The sequence below is a fragment of the Mus caroli genome, unplaced genomic scaffold (assembly GCF_978045245.1).
Source record: "Mus caroli unplaced genomic scaffold, Mus_caroli_1 scaffold_4, whole genome shotgun sequence".
Classification (NCBI taxonomy): domain Eukaryota; kingdom Metazoa; phylum Chordata; class Mammalia; order Rodentia; family Muridae; genus Mus; species Mus caroli.
This window is the reverse complement of record NW_028227259.1, coordinates 153,370,449-153,377,416: the sequence shown is the minus strand read 5'-3', so window position 1 is coordinate 153,377,416 and position 6,968 is coordinate 153,370,449.

Sequence of the window (6,968 nt, the reverse complement as noted above, 5' to 3'; positions counted from 1 at the left end):
CAGAACCGTATGCTGAGCTCACAGGCATCCCTGGGACCCAATATCTGTCAACATGTCGTCTCTGGCTTTGACATTGATTTATTGAAGGTTTTAAGGAGGTGGGTATTATTCAAGGATTCAAAATTTTCAAACGCTATCAGTATTCTGAAAAAGAAATTGCTTTCAGTGTTGTAAATAGAGTTGTCCAGTAAAATATAGGAGACTCAATTAAATTTTAATTTTGGACAATGAATAATGTTCTGGTATAAAAGCACGTGCTTTTGTGTGTTTGAGGGGTTTTCACATCTTTTGTTAATCCTGTGAACGTTTCCTATGTGCTTGTAATGTATTTTGATCATAGCCATTGTCTTGCCCCACTCTGAACCTTTCTTCTTCTGAAAGTTCAGCTTCTACTTTCATGTAATGTGTGTGTGTGTGTGTGTGTACTGTAAGTGTATCTCAAAATATGCATTCATACCTCACGTATGTAGTGGTGTGGAGATACACACACATACACACACACATGTTTATCTTGTATATGTGCCTGAACATACCTATCCACACCATATACATGCAGTGCCTACAGATGCCAGAAGGGGACATCAGATCTCCTGGAACTGGAGTTACAGGTAGTTATGAGCCATTATGTAGGTGCTAGGAACTGAACCCAGGTCCTTGGCAAGAGCAGTAAGTGTTCTTTAACCAATGGGCCATCTATTTTGTACCTGGGATGGTTTTAAATAGCCAGATTGTATTTGCCAAAATTCTCTGAACTGTGCATTTAAAATGCGTAAACAACATCTCTAAAAATAAATGCCCTGTTTGCCTAAGATTGGGGAGTCGGGTTTCTGTGAAAGTGGCTGACCGTAAGCCCTGGCTAATTAGAAGATGAGAGCGGTGAACTGAAAGCAAGTGGAACCTGGGATTCTCAGCCCACTGGGTTCTCAAGCCTTCAGAGGGAGTGGTACTGGTTGACTAGGCACTTTCTTCGGGCTTCTGGTTCTTTTGGGTGATAAAAACTACCCAAAAGACTAAGATTTGGGACAAATTCGGTTGGGTGAAAATGAGACCATATATGCTTATTCCAAGGGGAGACTGAAGGGCCAGGAGAGTTAAACTCTCTGGTATGTACAGGCAACTTGGGAAAGCTTTAGAAACTCGCAGCCATGAAGTCAGGTGTTTGAACCAGACATACTTAAGTTTTTGACACACAGAGGCCCAAAATGGCACCTCAGTTAGATGGAGGGGAGGTGGGGAGGGAGAGACGGTACACCTGGTGCTCTTGTTCCCACCAGCAGCCGGCAGGTGTCTCTGTCCCTGCCCTTTCTGGACTCATCCTGAGTGGTTTTAGGTCAAAGCAGCTTTTGCGGCCACACAGGACCCTCCTGTGGCAGAGCCTTCCCTTTGCTCATCATTCTACCCAAATCCGCTGTCCACAGGGGGGCAAAGAGTCTGCTCTGCAGGTCCCTAGCCTTGCTGGTAAGAAAAGTTTAAAAATAACCTCGGAAGGGAACGGGAGGGAGTCAGTGAGCTAAAGAGCAACATGCCAAGCAACAGGGAGATGCCAGCAGCTGCCAAGAGGATATGAAAAGAGGGACAAATAGAAACTCAAGGTCCTCACAGAGACAACTAAACGACACTCTGTGGAGGACAAGGTGGGAAAAATCAGGAAAGAGAAAGAGAAAGAGCCCGGTGCTCAGAGCCCCTGCTTCTTCCGTGTGTGAAGGAACACAATGTTGCTTTCTTCTCCGGGTAATGTGGATCTTGAGCACAAACCCAGCAACATCTTCCTTTCAGATCAATATAGGAGGAAGTATTTAACCTTAATATTAGTTAGGATAGTCTGGCAGCCAGCTAAAACCTTGCTGGGGTAGCCTCAGACTCAGGACAGGTCTAAGAGAGGAAGGTATCTTCCTGCTGGCCATCTTTACTGCTGTCTGCTTTGCTGGTGAGCCATAGCTCTGGGCCAGGAGAGAATCACTAAAAGCAGTGATGGCTGTCGGCTTCCCTTCAAGTTTTGTCAGCTTTGAGTCACTCTAAGGCCAATGTCCTCGGTTCCTCTTCAGTGCTGCAGTTCGTTTCAAGCTTCTTGTGGCTCTTCACCACCTACAGAAGACCGGTGCCAGCTTTTGTTAATATAGCAATGGGAGACTTGTGATTAAAGATGAGTTAAAAGCAACATGCAAGTTTTTTGTTGTTTTATCAATTGGCTCTCTCTCTCTTTCTCTCTCTCACTCTCTCTTCCTTTATAGTTAGTCAATCATGCCACTTGCCTCAGAGGAAGCCACTATATTGGAATTCATATGAGGGGTCACCCCCAAGCTCCTTATAGTACTCCCTACTCAGCCAGTCCTAGTGGAGACTGCGAGAACAGAAATCTGAAGCTGTCCTGTCTAAACTGCATGCCTTTTGGGGGCTGTGCATGTCAAGCTACCAAGTACAAATCCCAAGATGTCTGCCAGATTCCTGGTGGAATCCAAATGGGGTGGGGAGGAGGTGTCTTAGTTAGGGTTTCCATTGCTGTAAAGTGACACCCTGACCAACGCCAACTCTTATAAAAGACAGCATTTAATTGGAACTGGCTTATAGGTTCAGAGGTTCAGTCCATTAATTATCTTCAAGGTGGGAAGCATGGCAGCGTGCAGGCAGACGGGGTGCCGGAGAAGGAGCTGAAAGTTCTACACCTTACTCCAAAGGAGGGAACCAGGAGAAAACTGTCTCCCATGTGGCCAGGAGGAGGGTCTCAAAGCCCACCCTCACAGTGACTCGCTTCCTCCAACAGGGCCACATCTCCTAATAGCAGCACTCCTGGGCCAAGCATATTCAAACCACCACAGGGGTGTGGGGATTCTATTCCTAATCCCTACTTCTGATTGCTGGGAAGACGCCAGGCAAACGCTGCTGCTGCTGCTGCTGCTGCTGCTGCTGCTGCTGCTGCTGGCAGTAATGACGGTGCTTGTGATACGAATGGCACTATGGGAAGATAACACTCTCGGAACCACACAGAGGAATACATGAGCAATATAAAAGTAACTTTCTTTTTATAATAAAGCGGTTACCTAAATTGGTACTACCAAGCTTACACAGCCAAGATGGCCTCCGTCTTTTATCCCTAACTCATGTAGAGACTGTATCTGATTCTACTGGAGGGAGATCAACTTCACAACCACCCAGAAGAGGAAGGAGAAGGCTCAGGGAGCATTCAGTTCAGTTTGAACGTTCCCTCCAGTTGGTGGCACTGTTTGGAGACATTTAGAAGGTGCTGGAGGAAGTATGTCACTGGGGGGGGGGGGTTAAGAACTTGAACCCTCACCTACTTCTTCATGCTTGCGGCTTAAGATGAGAGTTCTGCCAGGTCCGCTTCCCACCTGGCGCCATGGACTCTCACCCTCTGACACTGTAAGCCAAAATAAACCCTCTCTTCTCTAAGTTGCCTTGGTCATGATGTTCTATCACAGCAACAGAGGAAATTGCCAATACGGAGGGTGATCCATTTACTAGAAGAGTTATTATTGCTGCCACAGGCAGATGACAACATGGCAGGAGCTCTGAAGGGAGGAAGTGAGGGATCACGGGGCACAAGTGGGAATTTCTTCCTTTTCTGAGGATGGGTGTGGCTTCGCAGCATAAGCCCACAGCCAGGCTCTCTGATTCCCCAGACAGGAAGCAGGCAGGCTGGTGTGAAGCAGGGTTTGTGGCCATTAGTACCCATTTGGATGTCAACTCCTGGCACCTGGGAGCGTGTTAGCTAGAGATTCACAGTCAATGTTCCTATGAGAGGAGAAGGGCTGAGGCAGATTCTGTGGCCTGTGCAGCAGCTGGATGCTAACATGACATCCACATTTTTTTTAAAGAATTATTTATTTATTTTATGTATGTGAGTACACTGTAGCTGTCTTCAGACACATCAGAAGAGGGCATCAGATGTCATGACAGATGGTTGTGAGCCACCATGTGGTTGCTGGGAATTGAACTCAGGACCTCTGGAAGAGCGGTCAGTGCTCTTAACTGCTGAGCCATCTCTCCAGCCCACATCCGTATACTCTTAAGGTGGGCTCCCAGGTTCAGAGCAGAGGAACCCTCATCTTCCAGCAGAAGTGAACAGTGGAGGCTCCAGCTTTTTTTTTCCCACTCCCCAATCTAAGGAAGGTAACTTGACTTACCCAACCTGGAACTGTGAGAGAAACACACACACACACACACACACACACACACACAAATGCAGATGTGCAGCTCCGCCCCTTCCCAGCCCCATGGTCAAGCTGACTTGTTCCTAGCTGTCCCTCTCACCAACCTTTTCCTGCAGGTGGCAAGATGCAACATGGCATACAAAGCTTCAAACCTTCAAATGTCAGGTAAGCACATCATTTCAGAGCGATAGGTGAGATTGTGCTGAGGTCTAATCCCCGACAAACCACTCTGGCATTCCTGTGTGAACTGCCTGGCTGTTAGTCCCTTTCTTCTGAGGAAGCTGTTTTCTACAGGAATGGTATTACCATCTGCCATCATGGCTGTAGTGGAGACCTCCAGAGTACATTGGCCCTGCCGAATACTCTGCCCCTGCTGTAAGTCTACTCGGCAAAAACAGACAAACATGCTTGTGTCTCTCCCCGATGTCAGAACGTATTGAATAACAATACGTTCACAAGCTGTATCAGTTTACCAAGCAGTTCCCGTTTCCCTTGATAGCTGGCTGTTGGCAAACATGAGTTCTTTTATTCTGATCTTCAGTGTTAACGCTCAGATCACACATTACACATCACACAGGAGGTATTTTTATATATGTTCATATGCATAGATGTAGATGCAGAACCTGTAAATGTTGAGGAGGCCACAACAGCAGTTGCCAAGTTCAAAGAGGTCTCACTAGAGGCAGAGGCACAGCTGGATGCTAACATTGAATTTTCATACACTTAACCTGGGCAAATACAGGTGTTTAGATATTAGCAAATTCAGGCCTATCCTGGCAGTATACTTCCTTAATCCTAGCACTCAGGAGGAAGAGTGGGGTGGATCTCTGAATTCTAAGCCAACCTGGCCTACCAATGGGTTCCAGGACAGCCAGGGCTACATAGTGAGACCTAGAGGCAGGCTGGAAGCTTTTGGGGATTGGGCCAGGTTTCCAGCTTGAGTGAAGCTAGAGGTGAGGAGAAAGACTGGGTTTGGATGGATGGATGGATGGATGGATGGATGGATGGATGGACAAGTGGGTTGACGGGTAAATAGATAGATGGGCAGATGGGTGGGTGGGTAAGTGGATGGAAAGGTGGGTGGATGGATGGGTGGATGGATGGATGGATAAATGGGTAGACGACAGACCAGACGGGTAGGTGGAAAGGTGGGTGGGTGGGTGGATGGATGGACAGGTGGGTGGGTAGATGGATGGATGGATGGATGGATGGACAAGTGGGTTGATGGGTAAATGAATGGATGTGTGGATGGGTGGGTGGGTGAGTAGGTGGATGGGAAGGTAGATGGGTAGATGGGTGGATGGGTGGGTGGATGGGTAGATGGATGGATGGACAGGTGGTAGGTAGATGGGTGGGAGGGTAGGTGGATGGGTGGATGGGTGAAATGGATGGATGGATGGATGGATGGATGGATGGATGGATGGATGGATGCAATTCAACTAATGCAATGGTCACTGAGCTCAGGTAAAGTCCTTGGAACAGCTGAGTGTTCTCTACCCATGTGTCCCTTGATGGCACACTCTATGGGCAGATAAAATACCAGTAGGGTCTTATAGTGTTAAATACCCTCCTCTCTATGGCATTCAGGCCAGGGTGCTGCACCCTATGACCATCTGGTGGCTTCAAGTTCTCCAACCTAGATTTTATGACATGGATTTAACATGTCCACATGGTTATATGATCCAAATATATTCGAGTACGTTCATAGGTAGCCCACAGTTACCATTCTTAACCTGTGCCCCCCAAAAGCCAGATTTAATTAATAAGTCAGCAAAAAAGAGCCAAATGAAGAGTAAAAAGCAGAAAAGGGAGATGCATTCAATGTGGCCACACTGAGAAGAGGAACACAGAGAGATCTAGCAACCCCAAGACCATCTTTAGGATGTTTAAGTAGAGGGCTGGGGTTATGTGTATTCAAGCAGTCCTGGCCAAGGTGTGGTCCATCACTGATGGACACTCTCTCTCCTGTAAGGTGGTGGTTTGACAATCTGTAAGTCCCTTTCATGAGAAAAGTTTCCCCAGACTGGCCCAGGCTTTCAGCTTTCTGCTCTTCCTGCATGGAGTTCCTGGGGACATTGTAACTTCTTGGACATCTATTGTTTCAATGGTCTGCGAGGCAAAATGAGGGACAGCAAGTATCTCTTTTTACTATGGTAATCCCTGCCAGACTGGACAGGGGACATTTGACTTATAGGAATAAGTTATCAATCTGTGTTTCCTGGATGGTTACAATCCAGTCACCCTACCTCTATATTTATGCTTAGAGCCGAATGCTGCTTGTTAAATTAGTCACAGCAGCCAGGAAGCAAAGGAAGGAGGACATGGTCCCAATGTCTCCTTCAAAGGCCTGTCCCTACGAACCTAACTTCCTCTGCTAAGCCCTGCCTCCTAGAGGATCCATCACCTCCCATTGGAACCGCAGGCTGGAAGCGAGCCCTAGGCAGACCCATACTGTATCAGTATCAGGTCTGAGTTAGCAAGATAGTACTCCTGTGAGACAGTATCTTCCAGAGAGCAGAGAACGCACTCATTTTAATGTTTGATTATCATGAAAAGGAAGACACGATTTTAAAATGCTTGCATTGACCTTCTTCTCCACGGCAGTCGTGTCTGCTTTCCTGGCCCCAGCAGAATCTAATTTAGAAGCTCTTCACCCTTTCTCGTCTTCCTTCCGTGTTTTCTGGCACGGTCCCAGATCAGACTTCATCTGGTGCAACAAAGCATGATACGAATCCCAACGGGGTTGGCTTGGGGCCTGTTGTGAGATCTGTAGAAAACGATGTTTACATCGTGGTGTTT